This window comes from Paroedura picta, chromosome 5 (assembly GCF_049243985.1).
Source record: "Paroedura picta isolate Pp20150507F chromosome 5, Ppicta_v3.0, whole genome shotgun sequence".
In the NCBI taxonomy this organism is placed as follows: Eukaryota; Metazoa; Chordata; class Lepidosauria; order Squamata; family Gekkonidae; genus Paroedura; species Paroedura picta.
In genome coordinates this window covers 22899587-22924313 of record NC_135373.1, presented here as the reverse complement: position 1 = coordinate 22924313, position 24727 = coordinate 22899587, and positions in this window count along the sequence as shown.

The window sequence follows — 24727 nt, the reverse complement described above, 5'->3', positions numbered from 1 at the left end:
CTAGGAAGATAAGGGCCCTAGACCAGTGGTCCCCAAGCTTTCTGAGGCTTGGGACCGGCAGGGTATCAGGCCGCGCCCGCGGGCCCTGCCCGTGCCGGCCATGCCCACGCATCGGGCCGCATCCCGTCGGCCGCGCCAGCACGGGCAGCGCATGCCCTGATTCCCTCTCCCCGCCCTCCCGCAGTAAGAAGCTTCCCAGGCTGTAAGCTTGCAGCCTGGAAGGTTTTTTACTGCAGGGGGGGCGGGGAGAGGGAGCCGCGGCCCGGCGCCATGGCCTTCACTGCCCGGCACCGGGCAATGGCCCGCAGGTTGGGGACCACTGCCCTAGACCCATTATGTATGGGAGCAGACATGTTGGGCTGCTCTGAGGCATAGCAGTAGACAGTATGCCCGAGCCCTTCACGTATACGCCCTGGGAAGAGAATCCCCAGGCATATGCGGACTGCCCCATTAATGTTACATTTCCAGAATAAAAATTAAATAAACTCATCACAAAGGAATGTCAAATATCAAAATAATTATCAAAATAATTATGCAAATAGAACAGATATACAGATAATTTTACAACGAGAAAAGGTATACAAAAGGTGTACATTAACAATCTTTTATTTTCTTTATACAAACTCAGTGATAATGTGTAATTTGAATGAATAGTAACTCCCACTTTGTGGATACTCCCAACAGGACCCAGGAGCTCAGCAATGAGTACAACAGTGGGAAAAATAAGAGTTCTTTATCAAAATGAAACAAAATTAATGACTCTTATCTGAAAGAGTGATTTATTAGATAAGTCACCACAAAATAAGTTTCAAAGGAATTGGATCAAGTAATTTAAATTTACAGAAGAAGGAAGTATATGGATGATGTGTCCTTTCCAGATTAAGATCCCAAACGCAGCAATAAGATCTGCAATAATCCTAGAATCAAAATGTAGGTAATGTAGGTAATGATGTAGGTAATAATAGTTTGTGAACATGGATGTCATCAATTCTTCCCAATACTCATAACCTGATGAATGCCCGGTAAGGTACGGAAGGCAACTAATAGAATATGAATATGCTTTAGCTGCAGTTTCAACGGGGAAAAATAATAGGACCCAAAAGCATCTGTGGGGCATCCCACCAATCTATTCTCCATGAGTGACAGGAATGTGAGTATGGTACTTCCTAGAGTGATGTGATGGAGTCCATTGAATGCCCCCCAGATGCAACTGAGAGTATTTAAATTAAGATTCGCTGCTGTATACTAAATTGCTCTGTCTCAATCAAATGCCTTCCCCCAGAAAACTGTGCGTTTGATGTGCTTTATCTTTGCTGAACTAAGTATATTATCATCGGGCCTTCCCCTGCACACGATAATACATATGCATTGATGGATGTATACAGCCACCTCTAATCCCAGGACAGGAAATAATAATCTTAAAGCACAGGTTTAAAACACTCACCAGGACAGTAGTTTAATACCTGAAATCTGAAGGTAATATGTACCCGTGCAAGAACAAAATACAATAATTCATGCAGCAAAACAGAAAAGATTTAAAATATCAAATCTCTCTCTCTTGAGCAAATGCTTTCCCCCTGAAAACTGTGTGTTTGCTGTGCTTTTGGTATGGGTTTCTTTCTTTGTTGAACAAAGCATATTATTATAGGGCCTCCCCCTATAAAAATGTATCCTTATATATTGATGGACATATATTGCCCCCCTCTATTTCCCTGATAGGAATGTATAATAATTTTCTCCTCATGTAGCCCAGTTCACCCACACTGGGACCAATGAAGTGGAGTTCATTTCACTTACTTATAAGCACCTACTTATATTGTATTCTACCAGCATCATCTAAACCCCAGAGAACAAAATATTAAGAATCATGAATCAAACATTCACAAGGATTAAAATACTCACAGGTTTGCAATTCTAAATTAAAGGAGAGGGGAGAAATAAATTAGTTTACTCATTAGATAAAATGTATACTTCCTGATGCTACATTCCCCAAGTACACACCTCCTTCTATTAGTCTACCAATAGTATCCATCTTGCTTAATGCAGTTGACATGATCCTATTCATGCAGCCCATAATGGGATTCAAAAGTCTACGGAACGACTTGGGCACTTTTGTGATGAAGAGTGCCTAACTATAAATTAGTCAAAAATTAGGGGAAAGCAGAAAAAAAAGAAAAAAGAAAAAAAGAGATGTCGATAAAAAATTAAATAAAGTTTCCTCTGGCATCCTAGAAAACCTGTCTGGAAATGAGAAATTGATATAAAGTTTGATATTATCTACAAATTTCCAGCAGATTAGGTCTTTATGATTGCAACTAATAAGATAAAATCGATAGAACCATTATGCATGGCAACCCTTAAAAGAGGGGAAATGAAACAACATCAATGCCTCTTATCTTAAAAAGCGATTTTTTAGATAAGTCACCACAAAATAAGTTTCAAGGCAATTGAAACTAAGATCTGCACAAATGTCTTGGTCACTGTTTCAATACCAGGACTAAAGGCAATTACAGTGCACACCACCAAACGGTTTTCTATGTGTCATGAGAATATGAGAGTTGTGCTTTCTGTGATATGATGGGGCTTGTTCAATGCTTTCCATATGGAATGGAGAATGTTATTATTAAATGTTTCCTATGTGTAACTCTGCCATTTGCTGAATCTCTTTCAAATGGGGCTGTCCTGTGCAAGGACACATAATGAGAATACTGGATGAAATCTTAAGGCAGGATATACATGTGAGAGGATCAAGTACATTGATTCAGGCAGCAAAACACAAAAGATTTATAATACACTCAAGAAGCTTGTACTAAACCTCTCTTTATATATATCCAACGTTTCCCCCCTGAAAACTGTGTGTTTACTGTGCATTGTGGATTGGTTTATTTCTTTGTTGAACAAAGCATATTATTATCGGGCATCCCCCTAAAAAAATATATCCACATACATTGACGGACGTATACCGCCCCCTCTATTTCAAGAATAGAAATTTTTACTCATAACCCCAGGTCACTCAGTTCACCTATTCTGGGACCAAGGATGTGGAGGTGACTTTATGGAGGAAGTCTACTGACCAACTTATTTACTATTTGTGAGGAAGACAGCCTAACTATAAATTAGTCAAATATTAGGGGAAAGCAAAAGGTTTCCTGGAGCATTCTAGGTAAACCTGTCCGCAAATGAAAAATTGATATAATGTCTGATATTGATACATACATTTGTCGCAAATTACCTCTTTATGACCTTGCAGGCAGGTCATAGATGCATTTTGCACTGCAGAAGCAGGGATGGCAGAAGCAGGGAGACCATAGATTGGGGATAATTATGCACAATCCCGGTCTGACCTATCCCCCTCTAGCACCCAAAGCATCCTAAGGAAAGCAGGGAATGCAGACGATTCCACGTTCCCTTAGCTCTGACCTTACGGTATCCCACCAAACTATTTTCCATGTGTTACAGGAATGTGAAACTGGTGCTTTCTAGAGTGATATGGTATTTTCCCCTGAAAACTGAGTGTTTCCTGTGCTTTCGGTATTGGTTTCTTTCTTTATTGAACAAAGTATATTGTTATAGAGCCTCCCCCCTACACAAATCTATCCTCATATATTGATTGACGTATACCGCCCCCTCTATTTGCCTGGTAGGAGTGTATAATAATTTTCTCCTCGTGTAACCCAGTTCACCCACGCTGAGACCAACGAAATGGAGTTGACGTTATGGAAGAAGTGTATGGGCATCTTTCCATATTATACATTTTTTATTCTACTTATATTGTGTTCTAATCCAGGTATGCTTTCCCTCGGATTACATGGCCCTTGAATCAAATGGGGCTGTCCTGTGCAAGGACACATAATGAGAATACTTGGTGAAATCTTAAGGCAGGATATACATGTGAGAGAATCAAGTACATTGATTCATGCAGCAAAACACAAAAGATTTATAATACACTCAAGAAGCTTGTACTAAACCTCTCTCTATATATATATCGAACGCTTTCCCCCTAAAACTGTGTGTTTACTGTGCATTCTGGATTGGTTTATTTCTTTGTTGAACAAAGCATATTATTATAGGTCTTCCCCTATACAATTTATCCAGATATATTGATGAACGTTTACTGCCTCCACTATTTAGGAATTTATAATAATTTTCTCCCTGGATAGCCCAGTTCACGCACACTGGGACCAATGAAATGGAGTTCACTTTATGGAAGAAGTGTGTGGGCATCTTTCCCTATTATACATTTTTTATTCTACTTATATTGTGTTCTACCATCATCATCTTAACCCCAGAGAACAAGATATTATGAATCATGAATACAAAATTAATAAGGATTTAAATACTCACAGGTAGGACACCCTAAATTAAAAAAGAAGGGGAAAATAAATTAGTTTATTGATTAGATGAAATTTATACTTCCTATGCTACATTCCCCAAATACACACCTCCTTCTCTTAGTCCACCAATAGTATCCATCTTGCTTAGTGCAGATGACATGATTCTAATAAAATACTCACCTGGCCAGCAGAAACAAATTATGATGATTCATGCAGCAAAACACAAAAATTTTAAAATATCAAATCACTCTCTCTTGATCAAATGTTTCCCCCTGAAAACTATGTTTTTGCTGGGCATTTGGTTGAAATGGAGTTCACTTTATGAAAGATGTGTGTGGGCATCTTTCCATATTGTACATATTTTATTCTACCATCATCATCTAAATCCCAGAGACCAAAATATTATGAATCATGAATACAAAATTCACAGGGATTAAATACTCACAAGTATGCCACCCTAAATTAAATGAGAGGGGGGAAATAAATTAGTTTATTGATTAGATTAAATTTATACTTCCTGATGCTACATTCCCCAAGTACACACCTCCTTCTATTAGTCCACCAATAGTATCCATCTTGCTTAATGCAGATGACATGATCCAAATCTTGCAGACCATAATGGGATTCAAAGGTCTACTGACCAATTTCAGCACTTTTGTGAGGAAGAGCGCCTAACTATAAATTAGTAAAAAAAAATAAAGTTCCCCCTTTATCCTAGAAAACCTGTCTGGAAACGAGAAATTGATATAAAGTTTGATATTATCTACAAATTTCCAGCAGATTAGGTCTTTATGATTGCAACTAATAAGATAAGAGCGATAGAACTATTATGCATGGCAACCCTTAAATCAGAAGGGGCTGTCCTGTACAAGGACACATAGTGGGAACACGTGATGAAATGTGAAGGTAACATACACCCGTGCAAGAACAAAGTTTGATGACTGATGCAGCAAAACACAAAAGATTTAAAATATCAAATCTCTGTCTCTTAATCAAATGCTTCCCCCTGAAAACTGTGTGTTTGCTGTGCTTTCGATATTGGTTTCTTTCTTTGTTGAATAATGCATATTGTTATAGAGCTTCCCCCTACACAAATTTATCCTCATATATTGATGAACGCATACCACCCCCTCTATTTCCCTGATAGGAATTTATAATAATTTTCTCCTCATGTAGCCCAGTTCATGCACACTGGGACCAACGAAGTGGAGTTCACTTTATGGAAGAAGTGTGTGGGCATCGTTCCCTATTATACATTTTTTATTTTACTTATATGGCATTCTACCATCATCATCTAAACCCCTGAGAGCAAAATATTATGAATCATGAATAAAAAATTAACAAGGATTAAAATACTCACAGGTCTGCCATCCTAAATTAAGAGAGGGGGGAAATAAATTAACAAATGTGCAATTGGAGATGCAAAAATCACCTTAAAGCCTCCATGCCACTGCTACTCAATATTTCCCCAAAAACCTCAGACCCATACACTAACATGGCCTAGAAACTGAGATATTGTCTGTCTGTAAAACTATCTTACAACAATTAGAAATCTATTACAAATTCCAAGCAAAAGCACCTATAAGCTGCACCATGTCTTCTACAAGAAATCCATGATTAGATCTTTCCATGTTTTCTATAACATCAAAAACCAAGTGGAGCAAAAAAAGAGATTTGAAACACCCAACAAGCCTGGAAGATTCTAAGTTTAATACATTTCTCAATGTGCCAGCCTTACAGTCATGACAGATATTTAAAAAAATACTTGAATTCCTAATTCCATTAAGCTTTTAAAACCTGCATAAAGAGTATTAGAATCCATACTGCTTTTAGACCCCATAACATAATTTCCCAGGTCTGTACTAAGAGCAGAATTAGCTTTGAAGTTTATTTACATTGTCAAGTAAATAGTGCAATGCAACTCATCTGAATTAATTTAAACACTCTGAAACCATTTTCTAATGAGTTTGTGAGATTTTCTGTCAAGGAATTTAGCTGATGATGCTTTCCCCATGCAATGAAAACTTGGAACCAGCTCTTCCATAATTGATTCTGTTTTAAAGAAACAGAAGCATAAAAAGTGATCAAAGAGAAATCCGTCTTTCAAAAGAGGGGGAAATGAAACAACATCAAATACTCTTATGTTTAAAAGCAATTTTTTAGATAAGTCACCACAAAAGTTTCAAGGGAATTGAAACTAAGATCTGCACAAATGCCTACACAAATTTTTCAATCCCAGGACTAAAGGCAATTACAGTGCAACCCACCAAATTATTTTCTATGTTTTACGGGAATATGAGAGTTGTGCTTTCTAAAGTGATGTGATGGAGCTATTTCAATTCTTTCCAGATGCAATGGAGAATATTAAAAATATATGCTTCATCTCTTTAACTCTGCCATTTGCTGATTCTCTCTTTCACCATCATCTATCTATCTATCTATCTATCTATCTATCTATCTATCTATCTATCTATCTATCTATCTATCTATCTATCTATCTATCTATCTATCTATCTATCTATCTATCTATCAAGTTCTCTTGGAAACTCTGCCTTTGCTATGCTTTCTGCATTGATCTATTTATTTCTTGAAGAAATCTAGGAGAACAGATGCGGTTTCACAATACACCATGGAGTAAGGTTTGGAGGGCTCATTGCCTACATTTCAATCAAATGTAGGATGTTCAACATGTAAAGAAGATTTACAGTGCTTTGTAATAGGAAATAATTTTTCTTATCACCTGAATCCTGTCCATCTGCTTTCCCCCTGAAAACTCTGTGTTTACTGTGCATTCTGGATAGGTTTATTTCTAAATGCCCTGCTCCTTTCCCGGCAACGAACCATGTGAGGAGACAGTGCAGGGCAAGGCTGGTGCTTCCCGACCGGGAAAGAAGTAGGGCCGCTGCGTCTTTGACGCGGTGGCCCTGCTCCTTTCCCGGCAACGAAGCATCTGGGGAGAGAGTGCAGGCTCGGAGTCCGGGGCGGGCCAAGTGGCCAATAGGGAGGTGTGCTATGCGCGCCTTCGTATTGGACACTTGGCCCCTGAGTGGCACTCGAAGGGGCCCAATCAGGAGCCGCTTCGTGGCTCCTGATTGGCCCTCTCCGAGTTTTTATCCCGGACAGGTCCCGCCCTAACTCCTCCCCCACAGGCCTTACTGCATTATTTAGTCTGCAGCGCCCCGCGCCGCGGGAAGGTTTTAAGAAGTGTATGGGCATCTTTCCATATTATACATATTTTATTCTACTTACATAGTATTCTACCATCATCATCTAAACCCCAGAGACCGAAATATTATGAACACACCTCGTTCTACTAGTCCACCAGTAGTATCCATCTTGCTTAATGCAGATAACATGACCCTAAACCTGCAGACCATAATGGTATTCAAAAGTCTACTGACCAACTTGGGCACTTTTTGTGAGGAAGAGAGCCTAACTATAAATTAGTCAAAAATTAGGGAGGGGAAAAAGTTTTCTATAGCATCCTAGACACACCTGTCTAGAAACGAGAAATTGATATTAAGTTTGGTATTATCCACCCATTTCCAACAGATTAGATCTTTATGACCTTGCAGCTAGGAAGATAAGAGCCATAGACCCATTCCCGGATAGGAAGTTATAATTTTCTCCCCCCATAGCCCATTTCACCCACACTGCGATCAATGAAGTGGAACTGACTTTATGGAAGTAGTGTATGGGCATCATTCCATATTATACATATTGTATTCTTCTTATATTTTATTCTACCACCATTATATTAAACCCCAGAGACCAAAATATTATGAATGAATTCAGCTATTCAAGGACACATAGTCAGAATGCTGGGTGAAATGTGACAGGCATCATCTTGGCCCCCAGCAGAAAAAATTATTAATTACATGATCCTAATCTTGAAGACCATAAAGGTAAAGGTATCTGCTATGCAAGCACCGGGTCAAGTCTGACCCTTGGGGTGATGCCCTGTAGCATTTTCATAGCAGACTCAATACGGGGTGGTTTGCCAGTGTCTTCCCCAGTCATTATTATTTACCCCTCAGCAAGCTGGGTACTCATTTTACCGACCTTGGAAGGATGGAAGGCTGAGTCAACCTTGAGCCGGCTGCTGGGATTGACCTCCCAGCCCCATGGGCAGAAAGCTTCAGAATGCATTTCTACTGCTTTACCACCCTGCGCCACAAGAGTCTCTCAATATGAAGACCATAATGGGATTCTAATTTCTACCGACCAACTTGGGCACTTTTTGTGAAGAAGAGAGCCTAACTATAAATTACTCAAAAATTAGGGGGAAGCAAAAGAATTTTTTTTTCTGGAGCATTCAATTTACACATTACTTTAAATGAGAAATTGATATAATGTCTGATATTGATTCATACATTACCTGCAGATTACTTCGTTATGACCTTGCAGCCACGAAAGCTCAATACGCTCCCCAGAGGTACCAGCAGCAGGATAGCAGAAATTCATTTAGTCTATGATATTGATCTAACATTTCTAGCAGATTAGGTGTTTATGACCTTGCGGGCAGGAAGATAAGAGCTCTTTATCAAAATGATCTCTCACTCTTGATCAAATGCTTTCCCCCTGAAAACTGTGTGTTTGCTGTGCTTTCTGCATTGGTTCCTTTCTTTGTTGAATGCTGGGTCTTCAGGTCTCTGCAGAGCTGACAGGGGCATCCACTGTCCGTGCAGGGACACCTAAGTTCAGCACTAATTATGGAAGGTGTTGGCCTGAACTATCCCCCACTGGTGCCTGCAGCATCCCAGGGATAGCAGGGAATGCAGAAGATTCCATGTTCCCTTACTGTGGAACTTCCATGACATTGTGAAGGGCTAATCCTGGGATGGTGGCAGCATCATGCAAAGTGGGGTCTGCCTAATTGCCGCCACCCCAGATTACCTGCCCCATGCACAATCGGTCATAACATGCAAGTATTAATAATGATGATGATGATGATGATGATACTAAAAAACCTTTATTGACATAACAAGAGGCAAGTACAGCCAAGCAAGGTAAAATTATAATAGAGTAAAATAAGCTAATATTATAGACTAAAATACAGTAAAATCAGCTGATTAAAACATCTTAATTCTAGCTTGATAAACAGACATTAAAAATTCAGCTACACACAATCTGGTCTCTGCAGAAAGAACATTAAGCAGAAACTGGAGTATAGCTTCATCATTTACTAGACCTCTGGGACAAAGTAAAGGATCCAGAAGTTTTCTGTGAAGACTCACATGAATGTGCAAGTAAAGTACTGTATCCTAATACCTATAAGCTCTCTCTCCCTCCCCCCTCTCTTTATTATTATATTAACTTTCTTGTGAATGTGGGGCTCTCTCTCCTGTGATCATGATAAGTTTCCCTGGGCTTCAATATAGCCAAAAACGTACTCTGTCTTTCCCCACCATCAAGATTTGACCAATTCTCAGGTATATCAAGATCCCAGTATCTATGTATCTGTGGGAAACTGGAAGTTGAGGATCTCTCTCATGACATCGTATCTTGTTCATTATATGATGAGCCAAGGAAGTAGTTTGTTTTAAGGTTAATTCCTGATATGCCCATATTATCTGGAGAGCATGAATTGATGTATTGTCTGATATTGATCTAACATATGTAGCCGAGGTCAAAAAAGATTTTAAAAAATGGGAGACTCTCAATTTACCTTTTATGGGTAGAATATCCACCGTAAAGATGAATATCTTGCCAAAAATTTTGTATTTGTTTCAGAATATTCCAATTATTAAATCGTATAAGCCATTCAGAAGTTGGCAGAGGGATTTGGCGAGTTTTGTTTGGAGAGGGAGAAAGCATAGAATAAAAATGAAAATTCTTTGTGATGCTAAAAAGAGGGGACGACAGGCATTACCAAACTTAAGGATGTATTTTGATGCATGTAGTCTGGTTTGGATAAAGGAATGGATAGTTTTAAGATAACAGAGTTTATTAACATTAGAAGGTGAAGGTTTGAGGTTTGGCTGGCACACATATTTATGATAGGAAAAAGAGAAAGCAAATAAACAATTTTTACATCTTGTTATAAGATTTGCTTTATTTAGGTTTGGAATAAGTATAAAAGAAAATTATATTCTAAAATTCCTTTATGGTTGTCACCACAGGAAGCTCTGTTCAGAGGGCAAGCAGCAACAGAAACTAAATGGTTAAATTATAACGATATAATTCTCTTACCCAAGAAGGGATAATGCAGTTTAGAATTAAATCTCATGAGTAATCAGTGCAAGAATATAAATATGTAGACTGGTAGCTAAATAGACAGATTAAAGACAGATATAAAAGTGATAGGAAGCTATGGGAATCTGAAGTAGAAAAATCACAATTAGAGTTATATTTATGTAAAGATGATAATCATTTAATCAAGAAGATGTATGAATTATGTATACAGAGGATGAGGTGGTCAAAAATTTTATGATTGTTTGGGCAAGGAATCTTGGTCATAACATTCCACTGGAAACCTGGCAAAAAATGTGGAGTAAAGATCTGAAATTTACGAATAGTTATTATATTAAGGAAAACTATTACAAAATGCATTATTGTTGGTACATGACATTGCACAAATTATCAAAAATGAATAAAAGCCTATCAGACAAATGCTGGAAATGCGGGGAAATGAGAGGGACAATGTTTCATATGTGGTGGACCTGCAAAAGAAGACATTTTTGGCAGGATATCCACAAAGAAATCTCAAAAATCTTTAAGGACTCCATAGCTCTAAATCCTGAAGCTTATCTTTTAAGTTTTCTGGTAAATAAAAAAGATAAAAAATATGGAGAGTTATTTAGATATTTGACAATGGCAGCAAGGATAGTTTGGGCAAGAAAAAGGAAGTTAAAAGAGACGCCCACCATATTTGATTGGCAGTTGAAAACATTGGAATTCGCTCAGATGGCAAAATTGACAACTTATGTCAAAGATGAACAAATAGCGGACTTTAAGACAAAATGGAATTTATGGATAGAGTATATTAGAAAAAAGTATAGTTGTGGATTTATGACTATTGGTTATGATTTATAATTTATAAGGGGAAATGAGAATGGATTGAAATTAATGGGTTTTTTTCATATATTCTTCAACAAATACAGTTGGAAGTTATTATTTGTAAATGCAATATATTCTATTAACATGTAATTTTGGAGATGGCTAAATGTATTTTTTGTAATGGATTATAAATAAAATTTGAAAATTATTTAAAAATAAATAACTAACATAACTAGCCGATTAGCTGCTTATGGCCTTACAGCCAGGAAGATAAGAGCTCTTTACCAAAATGAAACATAATTAATGACTCTTATCTTAAAAGGCAATTTATTAGATAAGCCACCACAAAATAAATTTCAAAACAATAAGATCAAGAAATTTACATTTCGGAACCAAGGATGTATATGGCTGATGTGCCCTATCCTGACTAAGATCCCATAACCCAGCAATAAGATCTGCAAATATCCTTGAATCATAAAATTTCAATTTCGATAATGAATGATTGTGAACATCTATGCCATTAGTTTTGCCCAATATCCATAAGCTGATAAACCCCAAGGAGAAGCCCAAAGGATTTGACTAGCCAGGTTAAGTACAGAAGACAACAAATAGTTTTTGAACATGCTTTGGCTGCAGTTTCAAAGGAGGAAAACCCTAAGATGAAGAGGCATCTGTGGGACGTTCCACCAAACTATTTTCCATGTGTTACAGGAATGTGAATGTGGTGCTTCCTCCAGTGATGTGATGGTGTTCATTGAACGCTCCCCTGATGCAACTGAGAGTATTTAAAATAAGTTTTGCTGCTGTATATGAAATCTCTCTCTTTTGATCGAATGCTTTCCCCCTGAAAACTGTGGGTTTGCTGTGCTTTCTACAATGGTTTATTCCTTTGTTGAACAAAGCATATTATTATAGCCCCCCCTACACAAATTTATCCATATGTATTGATGTATGTATATCATCCCATCTATTTTAAGGTGACCAGATTTTAACAATGGTGTGTGTGTGGGGGTTCTTGATTAAAAATTGACCAGAGGGGTGGGGGGGGGGGTTCTCCTCTGAAGACTGCAGATGTAAACTAGCCTTTTTAGTCTCTCCCTTATTTTGAACAAGTGTCTTTTTTGTCAAAATTAGGTATTTTAGGGGTTTTATTACATACCTCCGTCCCACTGAAGCCTAAGTTAGGGCAGAAGTGTTTTGTAAGCACTTGTGACATATTGTCAATCTTATCCTCAATAAGCTTTATTCTTTCAAATAAGGCGCTCATGGTTTTGGCAGTCAGATGTGAGAGTTCACTTAGGATGATATCAGAGGTTCTGCAATTGGCTTCAGTCTGCCCTTCTAGCAACCAAGCAGTTGAATCAACTCCCTCTTTTCTTTCTTGAAGATACAGTTTTCAAGATACAGTTTTCCAGTGGGGCAAATCAGTTTGAGGTTGAGAAAGCATATTTTGAGATGCCACCAGCCCTAATAAAATCATCTGTCTTTGGCTGCTTGCTAACAGCTGTTATTAATAAAATGTTAAGTGGGTAAAAAGTGGGCATGGCCTGTCAGAGGCAGGGCCCAATCAGGATGCGCAAAGCATGTCCCGATTGGGACCTGCATCAGAAGGTCACGCCCACTCAGGGGTCAAAAGTTCTGACAGGGCCCGCCCACCCAGGGGCAATATGAAGACATCACTGCCAGTCTGCTTCTGACCACCGCAGGGAGAGGAGGTCAGTAGGGCTGCCAAGGGGGATGAGAACGGAGGCTTGGACAGGCTGCGACAGCCCTTTTCATACCAAATCCGTCCTAACTGTCATGTTCAACTGTAGCTTTCCTCAGAACACTGATAGAGTTCGGAGGAGGCTGGTGAGTGTGCTCCCTCCCCCCTTCCTTTCAGGCCTGCTGGGAAGGAGACTCTGACACCCCCCACTGAGGGGAGGGAGGCATTTCCAAGAACAATGCAGGGAAGCCTGAGGACATGGGGTGGGCATTCCTTTTGAGGGGGGGAACTTTTCCCTTCTGCCAAACAGTTGGCTGACAGGGAGGACACAGAAAAGCCCGTTCTCACTTAAAATACTGCTCTGGCCAGGGGTTAGACACAGCCAAGCCATGTGTCTTTCTTCTTCGCAACTGTCTGCAGATTTGAAGCCTACTGCACAGCGGTATTCCGCAAACTAAACTGGATAATGTTGTGGAACTTCTTTTGTCTCCTGTTTCATCTGCACAACAACCCTGTGCAGTGGGCCTCAATTCAACAAAAACCTGTGTGGGAGGCCTTAAATATTTCTTCTCCACCACAACCCAGTCCAAAGTAGCCCTTTCTACCTAGGGAGCTGATCTTTATATTCTGCAGATGAGCTGTAATTCCAGGAGCTCTCCAGGACACACCTGGAGATTGGCTACCCCTGGGTAGGAAATATTCCTGGAGGTTTGGATGGAGGACATCAAAATCGTACAATGCCTCAGAGTCCAGCCTTCAAAGTAGCCATTTTTGCTTACAGAGCTGATAACTGAGTTTATATACTATGGCAGGGGCTTGCAGGCTGCAGTTAGGAGGGAGTGGTGCAGGTGTGTCTTTCCAGGGCTATGGGCTATGGTCAACCCTTACCAGCAACTGTTTGTATTTTGGGGCATAGACAGACAGACCAGCATCAGCCCTGTGTGTCTAAAAAGTTCTGGAAGATGTAAATAAAGAATATTTACAGCCTGAAACTGTAAATAGTGAACAAGTAAATAGAGGAGAGACATGGGAAACCAAGTGACTCTTTCAACCTTGGTCTGGAAAATATAAAACCAGTATAAAAAAACTTATTAAGGTCAAGACTACTGTGCACAGAGAGACTTCCTCTTAGGGTTGCCAGCTTCCATATGAGGCTCTCTACCCCAAATCCCTCATGGGGAGTTTGCTATGGGGAGAGGAAGGGAAGACAACTGGAAACTGCTTTGAGACTCTTGAGGCCTGCTGGGTCACTGCGGCCCATTCCTAGTTCTCTCAGACCCCTCATAGCCCCACACCCCTCACAGGCTGTCTATTGTGGGGAGATGAAGGGGAAAGGTGTTTGTAAACTGCTTTGAGACTCTGGGTACAAAAATCCAGTTCTTTTTCTAAGGAGCAACCATGAAAGGAGCACGTGGGCACATAACATTTTATCAAAAGTGAAAAAATGGAGACAGAAGGAGCCTGTGTATTAGGGCAAGGGAACATGTTGGTATCTGTGGCCTAATTTACACAAGAAGGGAAATGATGCAGAACTGAGAGGAATTGGTTGCCATGTAATCTCCCCCTAAGAAGAGTCTCCAGTTTGATTTTCCCTTCACATATCTGAAGACATGGCTCTGGAAACCTCATCTGTAATCACTATGCCACAGTTCCCAAAGGTGAGTCCTCTCCCATATTCAACAAACATTTTAAACCACAGGTTCATGACACCCATATCTCATTTGTCACTATGCCACCACAATCTCCCACACAACACACACATTCAACACCATGCCCTTACAGACTGGACAACTTCCTCTTCCTTTTCCCACCATCAAGCTCTAGTGCCCATTGTATTCCTGGATACAATGGGGTTTGCCCCCTAGTAAACAAATAATGTTCAGGGGGAAGAAAAGAATAAAAGTTCGATGCAATATTCCATCCACTGAACTTTTTAGTGTTAAAGGCATGCTGAAGCAAAGCAGCCTAAATATGGCAGACAAGGAAGAGTTCTAGACAGAAGAAAAAACAAACAAACAAGAATCGCTAACTACAGATAATTGGCTTCTTATCTTCAGTACAGTTAACTCTTCCAGCGTACTCCAAGGTAGAGACTCTCTAAGTTGGCGACACTCAGTTGTTGAAACACAGTAGTCAACAGAAATTAAGTATAAATGAGTCATACCAGTTATTTAGAGTCCCAAACTTGGCTGTAAAGTCTAAGTGTACATCAGGCAGCATCGACGATAAAACAAACAACCCAAACAAGCTCCAGGAGCTAATTATAAAGTCTTTCCATCATGGTGGTCTCATGTAGAACAAAAACCTTCTCGCAAATTAATAACAGAGGCTAAATTCCCACTGGTTGGAAAATTAGCATTGTCATGCTCATTTACAAAAAAGGGACAAATCAGCTACAAATAGCTACAGGCCTATTAGTCTGTTAGATTCAGCAGCAGAATTGTTCAGCAAGTACTTACAGATTAAGCTGGAAGAATGGGTAGATGAAAACCATATTTTATACCCACATCAAGCTGGATTCAGAAAGGGCCATAGTACTATTGACCATTGTCAGATAGTTAAGCAATTGGTCTATTCAGGAATAAATGACCCTAAGAAAGTGTTGTACATTGCATTCATTGATTTGGCTGTAGCATTTAATTCTATAAATGGGCAGCGCCTATGGCAAAAATCAGCAGACTTGATCATAGATAGGCGTCTCCAATTTCTGCTGCAGGAGTTTCACTTGGACACTTATGGTAAATTAGAGTGTGAATTTCTGGCTCCTTAACCAATAAAATGTCTACATACAAAGACATCAAGTAGGAATGTGTGTTAGCCTCCCTGTTGTTTAAATTATTCATAAACAACATTGTAGAGCCTCTTGTGGTGCGGAGTGGTAAGGTAGCAGACATGCAGTCTGAAACTCTGCTCATGAGGCTGGGAGATCAGTCCCAACAGCTGGCTCAAGGCTGATTCAGCCTTCCATCCTTCCGAGGTCGGTAAAATGAGTACTCAGCTTGTTGGTGGGTAAACAGCAATGACTGGGGAAGGCACTGGCAAGCCACCCTGTATTGAGTCTGCTATGAAAACGCTACAGGGCATCACCCCAAGGGTCAGACATGACCCGGTGCTTGCACAGGAGATACCTTTACCTTTAAACAACCTTGTAGAAAGACTTTCTGGTCCACAAGCTGTTCCTCCAACACTTAGAGGTCAAGAAGTATCCATTTTACTTTATGTGGATGACATGGCTTTAATTTCCCTCACAATGATTGGGATGCAAAGACTTTTACAACAACTTGGTGCTTATTGTAAAGAAGAAGGTCTTCAAATAAACTGTGATAAGACAAAAGTAATGGTCTCTCTCTCTCTCTCCCTCTCTCTCTCAGCTTATTTGTGAATGTGGGGACTTGCCCCTGTGTTCACGATAAATTTCCCTTGGCTACAGTATGGCCCAAAACATTTTCTGTGCCTTTCCACCACTACCATCGGTATGGTATTAATCTTGGCCATGGGGGAAGCAAAAACAACAAAAAATACAAAATGTGTTTTAGTTCTTGATTTGTGGCCAAACCAGACTGAAACACAAATCTGAGATAACCAGGAGGCTCCCAAAGTAACTGAGCAGTTTCTTTGGATTCTTGAACAGTAGGGAGCAGAAAACATAAAGTGGTTCCAAGACATTTCAACCTATTAGGAGCACTTGGAAAGGTTTTATATGGCTTAATTCTGTGCTTTCTGCATTGGTTTGTTTATTTGTTGAACAAAGTATATTAATATTGGCCCTCCCCAGCACATATTTATCCACATGTATTGATGGATGTCTACTGCCCCCTCTATTTCCTGGATTGGAAGGAATAATCTCCTCCCCAGGTTGCCCAGTTCACCCACACTGGGACCAATAAGGTGGAGTTTATGGATGAACAGTATCGGTATCTTACCCCATTTTATATTTTTATTCTATTATATTCTGTTTTATCTAAATCTTACCTCAGTGGAGGAAAGGGGGTGTCACAAACTTGCTGTCTGGTTTATCCATTAATCTGCATCACTAACAAGCATTCTATCCAGTTTGGGAGTGTAAAATACTCATTCAATTCTTTAAGAAAACTGAAGACTTGGAATAATTGATTGATAATTTGTAATACTTACCGCTTGGGGACTGGGTGCCTAAATTAAGAAAGTAAGCTGTTATTTATACGTCCAGATATTAATGTAATTCTTAGTAGGCACAATCTGATTGTTTCCTCCATTACTGTCATTGTGAGTTAGACAATAAGAAACAGGGGCGCATGTAATATTTGCTACTAGTTGGATAGCATTCCCTTAATACAGTAGTGCTCTTTTCTCGTTGTTATGGAAAGATAATATATTAAATTGTAAAACAAAAAACATGAGTGTTCCATAAACAGATATAATTTCTGTAGGAAGAAGAGTTTTTGAGTCACTCAACATTTTCCTGTCCTGTTTCTAAATTCACATTCTTAATAAATCTTAATGAAACATATCATGTTGTACCACTCAAAGCAAAAGGGGATCTTACCAGTTCACTGTCCTGTGGACAAAAGAGAAAGACAAGAAGCACAGCAGCAAGAATTTGAATTTTCATCTTGGCTTCTTTTGGGTGCTTTCAAAGATAAAGTCACTGGTGTGAGAAAAGAAGACCCTCATCAGCTATATTTATACCCTGTCTCCCTACTTGCATTGCAAGATTGGATGGTAAAATACAATGCCTCCTTGATCAAGGGTACCCTTATGATTGCCAATCAGGAAAGGTTAAATCCTGTGAAGGATAAATATTGATTGCAAAAGCCAGAAGTTACCTTGATGCCAAAGAGTCAATGTCGTTATTTTTCATAAACATGTACAAACAGACAAATGCCAGAGCAAAGGATGGCCAAAGATAACAGTTCCCCTTCAAAGAACATTTGAGGATATCATGAAGGAAGCTGAGTTGAACTTTGGAGGGGGAATGGAAACTCAAGCACATTTTCAATAGAGTTTTCATGCTTGATTTGACAAACAGCTGTTTTTTAGAACCCCACTATAATAAGGAACTGTGTCCTCTGAAGAGATAAAAAAGATGTAAGTAAATGAAAAGTTTTCTAAGATTTGAAACAATAACAAGCCAAATAACAATACTGACATTAACATGACATGAAGTGGAGAAAATTAAAAATGTGAATGATATTTTGGATTCTTTTAGTGGTTTTACTTGTAAAATGTTTAATATCTTCATGCGCCCAGCTGGTATCGAGTTTTTGGTTGGGTTGCCATCAGTATGCTGATGACACCCAGCTCTATCTCCTTATGGATGGCAGCTCGGATTCTCCCCTAGAACCATTTGCCAGATGTTTGGAAGCAGTGACGGAATGGTTTATGTATAGTTGCCTGAAACTCAACCCCTCCAAGATGGAGATCCTGTGGTTGGGAGGTAGGGGGCAGGACCAGGAAGTGCACTTACCCACCGTGGCAGGGATACAATTTACGATCACAACCCAGGCCAGGAATTTGGGTGTGACCATCGATGCCTCACTGACCATGGAGTTGCAGGTCAGGAAAGTAGCCAGCCAGGCATTTTTCCATCTTTGCCAGCCTCAACTACTAGCACCCTACCTGTTCCCTGAACAACTGGCCACATTGATCCATGCAATGGTCACCTCCAGGATAGATTTCTGTAACTCACTCTACACAGGCCTACCCTTGTCCTTGATCCGGAGACTTCAGGTGGTGTAAGATGCAGCTGCTAGGGTCCTTATCGGTACACCTTGGAGGGCCCATATCCAGCCTGTGCTGAGGCAGCTGCATTGGTTGCCAATTACAGTCCGGATCTGGTTCAAGGTTTTAGTTTTAACCTTCAAGGCTTTACACGTGTTGGGACCCACATACCTGAGGGATTTTCTTTCGCCCTCTGCCCTCTGCAGGGCCTTTCTGAGGGAGGAAATTTATTGGTCATTCCCGGTCCCAGGGAAGCATGCCTAGCCTCAACCAGTGCCAGGGCATTTTTGGTAAGGCCCCTACATGGTGGAATGACCTCCTGGGTGAGCTACGGGCCTTGCGAGAGCTTTTATCGTTCTGCAGGGGCTGTAAAATGGAGCTCTTCCACCAGGTCTACAATTGAGACAGGGAACGGCTAGGTAGATTGATGTCCCCCCCTCAGGTATTGGTAGGACATTGTTGATCTTCTTCCCCACCCCTCTAGTTGGGAGTGGGTTTTCTGCCATGTTGGGATATTTATGTCTTTTAATGGGGGTTTTAATTGGGAATTTATAACTTTGTAACCCGCCACGAGCCAGTTTTGAAAGTGGTGGGAAATAAATTGAAGAAAAGAAAGAAGGTCTGCAGCTGTTCAATCTTCCTGCTTGCAGATCATTCTTTCTGGACACTAAAACGAAGCATTTGCATCTCTACATTAAACACTTTTCTATTCCATCAAGGAATCTTCCTCATTGTGGTATGAAGAGTCTCCCCCCACCCGGAAGGCTTGTTCCCCCAACCCACCGGAAGGCTTGCAAAGCCTTCTCTTGGCCCTGGGAGCAGGCTTTCCACGGCATCCCTACTCCTTTCCCTAGGTGCAGGAGAAGCCAGGCTGGAGGACTTACCTTGCAGGCTGCCTGTTCAGTCTGCTCGGCAAGTACCCGGCTGGGACCGGCAAGGCTGGGCCCAGCAGCAAATGGGGAGCCGCATTTCACGCAGCTCCCCATTGGCTCCTTGGCCCTGGATGGACACTCGGAAGTGGCTCCTGATTGGGCCTTCCGAGTTTTTAACCGCAGGAGCGGTTAAAGATTAACATGTAAGTATTGATGGGTCATTTTGTTATATCATCTCAGCTGGCGGTTATGGGCAGGTGGACTGATCCTTTTGGGGGAGGTTTAGCCGGCATGTTGGCCTCCCCCATTTGATGCGAAGCAGTGACCCCTTTGGGGGAGGACTGCTACCCGGAATTGTATACCTGGACCATGTGAATTTTCTGAAATATCTCCAACTAGGGGCAAAGCCCGTTGTATTCAAGAATACAACGCGCGCTAGAGTTTGGCAGTGGGAAGAGGAAGTTGTCCAGTCTGTAAGGGCATGGGGTTGAATGTGTGTGTTGTGTGGGAGGTTATGGTAGCAAATGAGGGCATGGGCGTGGAGATATGGGTGTCAAGAACCTGTGGTATGGAATGTTCATTGAGTGTGGGGGAGGACTGACCTTTGGGAATTTTGGCATAGTGGTTATAGATGAGCTTTCCAGAGCCATGTACACAGATATGTGAAGGGAAAATCAGACTGGAGACTCTTCTTAGGGGAAGATTACATGGCAACCAATTCCTCCCAGTTCTGTGTCATTTTCTTTCTTGTGTGAATTAGGCCACATTCACCGAAATGCCCATCTGCCCTAATACACATGGGGTAGTCACAGTGTACAGGTGTCCACCCTGTTCCTTCTTTTCCATTTCACTGTGCCCACATGCTTCTTTCATGGTTACTCCTTAGAATAATGGATTTTTGTACCCTATTGCTTACTACCCAAAGGAGTCTCAGTGGTTTACAAACACCTTTTCCATTTGTCTCTCTACAATAGTCAACCTGTTAGGTATGTGGGGTTGTGAGAGATCTGAGAGAACTGGGAATGGGCCGCAGTGACCCAGCAGGCCTCAGGTGCCTCAAAGCATTTTCCAATCGTCTTCCCTTTCTCTCCCCATAGCAGACTCCCCATGAGGGAGGTGGGGTAGCGAGCCTCACAGGGAAGCTGGCAACCCTAAGAGGAAGACTCTCTGTGCACAGCAGTAAGTAAAAAACTTAGTAAGGTTTTTTATATTGTTTTTTAATTTGCAAGGCCAAGGTTATTTGCTAGGCCAATAAGTCATTCAGTTACTATGTGTCTCCAGACATTTATTTGCTCTCTGTTTACAGTTTCAGGCTGTAAATATTTATTTAGATCTTTCCTTCACTTTCCAGACTCACAGGACTGATGCTGGTCTGCCTGTATGCGCCCCAGAATACAATCAGTTGCTGGTAAGGGCTGGCCATAATCCATAGGCAAGGAGGGACACCCCTGCACCACTCCCTACCAACTGTAGGCAAAAATGGCTCCTTGGAAGGCTGGACTCTGAGGCATTGTACGATTTTGACGTCCCACCTCCAAACCTCCAGGAATATTTCCAACCCAGGGGTAGCCAACATTCAGGTGGGGCCTGGAGAGCTCCTGGAATTGCAGCTCACCTGCAGAGCATAAAGATCAGCTCCCCAGGCAGAAAGGGCTACTTTGGACAGGGCTGTGTTAGAGAAGAAACATTTAAGGCCTCCCACACAGGTTGTTGTTGAACTGAAAGAGTTGAGGCCTACTGCACAGGGTTGTTGTGCAGATGAAACAGGAGACACAAGAGCCAGTGTCTTCTGCAGAATAATGCTGTGCAGTGACCTCAAATCTGCAGAGAGTTGCAAAGAAGAAAGACACATGGCTTGGCTGTGTCTAACCCCCAGCCAGAGCAGTATTTTAATTGAGAAGGGGCTTTTCTGTGGCTTCCCTGTCAGGCAACTGTTCGCCAGAAGGGAAAGCCACCCCCCCTCAAAAGGAATGCCCTCAGCCTCCCCTGCATTGCTCTCTGAAGGAAAATGCCTCCCTCCCCTCAGTCAGGGCCTGTTAGAGGCTCCTTCGCAGCATATCTGAAGGGGGGGGGGACCTCCTGCCAGCTCTGTCAGGGTTCTGAGGCAATTTGCAGTTGGACATGACAGTTAGGACAGCCTTGGGCAAAAAGGGCTGGCTCAGCCTGTGTTCTCATTCCCCTTGGCAGCCCTAATGACCTCCTCTCCCTGTGGTGGTCAGGAGCAGACTGGCAGCCAGACTGGGCCGGGTGAATGGAATTTTGGTCTGTCCTGGTGAGAAGTCAATAGGAAGGCGCTTCGCGCGCCTCCCCTTTGGCCACTTGGCCCTTGAGTGGCACTTGGATGGGCGAATCAGGAGCTGCTTCGTGGCTCCTGATTTGCCCCTCCGAGTTTTTATAATGGACAGAGCCCGCCCTAACTCCTCCCCAATAGCTCTTAGGGCTTTTTTTTAAATCACAGGGGTGGTTAAAGATGGCAGCCCTGAGTAGAAGTCCAGTTTGGAGTAGAAGTCCAGTTTGGAGGAGAACTTGACATGGATCACTCTGGCAAAAGTAGGCCAGGTGAAATAGGGGGCCAGGTGGCAGGCTTAGTGAAGAAGGAAAAATGCTTTTTTACCAAGGTGGACATCGATTGCATTTCCATTGTAAGTCTAGGGCCTATTCTGCATTTCTTGATTTTCCCGCTTTTATTCTTGCTGATCTCCGCCCGATTCGGGCTCGGGCATTATGAGTGATCTGCAACAAACATTATTTCCGAAACAAAACAGCTTTAACATACTTCTGTCATCTGCAGCACGTTAGTTTAAATCGATTCCTGACGTTCTGACGTACTTCCCACCAGGGTGCGCCTGGATATGTTTTTTTTATTACCGCATTTGTACACTTTTCCACTTCTGTGCTGTCTCAAACAATCTAAGCTCTCAAAACAGAGCTGAAGACCCTATTTATCCATGAAACAATTATTCCCCCTTTCTTTCGACTCCGTGAGTCGACCAATCAGCAGGAGATAAACACGTTCAGTCAGCATTGGAAAGGGGGGGGATTGTCGACCAATCAGCAAGAGAGAATCACGCAGCGTCAGCATTGGAAACGCGGGGGTTGCCTGACCAATCAGCAAAAGACAGTTCTGTAACGTCACCATTGGGGAGGAGCGGGTGGAGGAATGCCGGTTAATCCGAGTGCCGAGGACATCTACACGTGGATCCTTTGGTGCATCCGGTGTGAATTGAGGGATATTCCGGAAAATAAGCGCTCCCTAATATTCCGAGGAAGAGCCTCTTGTGGCGCAGAGTGGTAAGGCAGCCGTCTGAAAGCTTTGCCCATGAGGCTGGGAGTTCAATCCCAGCAGCCGGCTCAAGGTTGACTCAGCCTTCCATCCTTCCGAGGTCGGTAAAATGAGTACCCAGCTTGCTGGGGGGTAAACAGTCATGACTGGGGAAGGCACTAGCAAACCACCCCGTATTGAGTCTGCCATGAAAACGCTAGAGGGCGTCACCCCAAGGGTCAGACATGACTCGGTGCTTGCACAGGGGATACCTTTACCTTTAATATTCCGAGGGAAAGGTAAGGTGAATGTGGGTTGAGGCATGACGGTTGCAGATGGAAAATTTCCATCGGTGGAAATCAAACTGGAAAGCGATTTCAGTGTAGACGGGAGGGACTGAATCGACCTGGGAGTGGAATAAAAACTCCATGCAGCTTACAACTAGGTCTCCATTCTACATCCTATAGATCTCTTCAGTTTTTGAAGCTATCATTGCCACAGTGTTCTATCGTCAGTGGTGGTGTGCTATGAGTGTGCACAAAGATGTGTGGGGACAATACCATTTAGAGTCCAGCACTTTTATAAAGGGGCACATTGTTGGATGGCTGTATTATCTAACCTATCATTCCTCTTCAGTGTCATGGCTATGGTTTGCTGAGCTGACCTCAGTAGGTAAACATGCTCCTGAAGTGACTCTTGAGCCAACGTAATAATCTTTCAACCTGCCACATCCAGACTATGAGCCCATCTGTTGCTAGCTGTTAATAAGATCCATTGTTCAGAAGAAGTGATGAATTGAAGGAAGAGGTCCACATCTGAGAAACTCAAGTCATGTCAATTTTTCTGCTGTTTGCCCAAAGAGACCCCTTCTATTTGTTTGATTCTCTTCAGAGTGAAAAAAAGAACTGGCAAAGAAATGAGTAGAAAAAACAAAGATGATGCACAGGGAATAATGATTTATTTATTTCAAAGTTTTATACCCTGCCACTCACTGTTTGGGTGTTCAAACTGCCTTATGCATAGTGTGGAGCAAAAACCAATTTGGTCTTAATGAGGTGGGCTTCCATATGAAGTGCACACCTTATCTGGTTCTTCCCAGGCCACCTGGCAAGGCGAGCCCCCACCTTCTCATTAGAGCTCATCAATCACCATATTTTTAGACAGAGCTTATTTTATATATTTATGTCAAATTTCCCCTTTGTTCAAGAAGCTAATTTGTGGAATTGTTCATTAATAGATTTACAGAACTGAAATAAACTGAAGAAGGTACATACTGAAAAATTTTCCATTCTTTTTTCTTCAAGCAAATTCTGCTATAAATATTTTATTGAGGGAAGAAACTAGAAGTTTGTTATCTTTGGTTTGTCGTAATTACCTAATTCTGCTGCACAGTATATGTTTTGTTTCATTTCTACAGTGTGTGTTCCTTCTTTTGTTAGACAGGATTGAAGTGGGCACCAACAGGTCCTCAGTGGCAGTTGTGTCTCAAGGAGTCAGGCTGGCAGGCTCCTCAGTATTGTCAGGGTCAGGCTTTGGGGTTATGTATCTGGTCCATGTGGTATGAAATGAGTCCTGTGGGTTGGTTGACCATTGCAGGGACATAGTTAGGCCTAGCCCTGTAGTTCTGGACATAGACTGGGTTGTCTAGCACAAGGTAATGGTGTGCTCATGATGGTGTACCAGATAATCTCACAGCATTTATTTATTTATTTATTTGTTTGTTTGTTTGTTTGTTTATTTATATTTCTATACCGCCCATTTCTTCGGAGCTCTGGGTGGTTTACACTGAACATTATATAACTTACATGGAACATGATACAGACTATAATATCAAAACAATTTTCAATAAAGCATC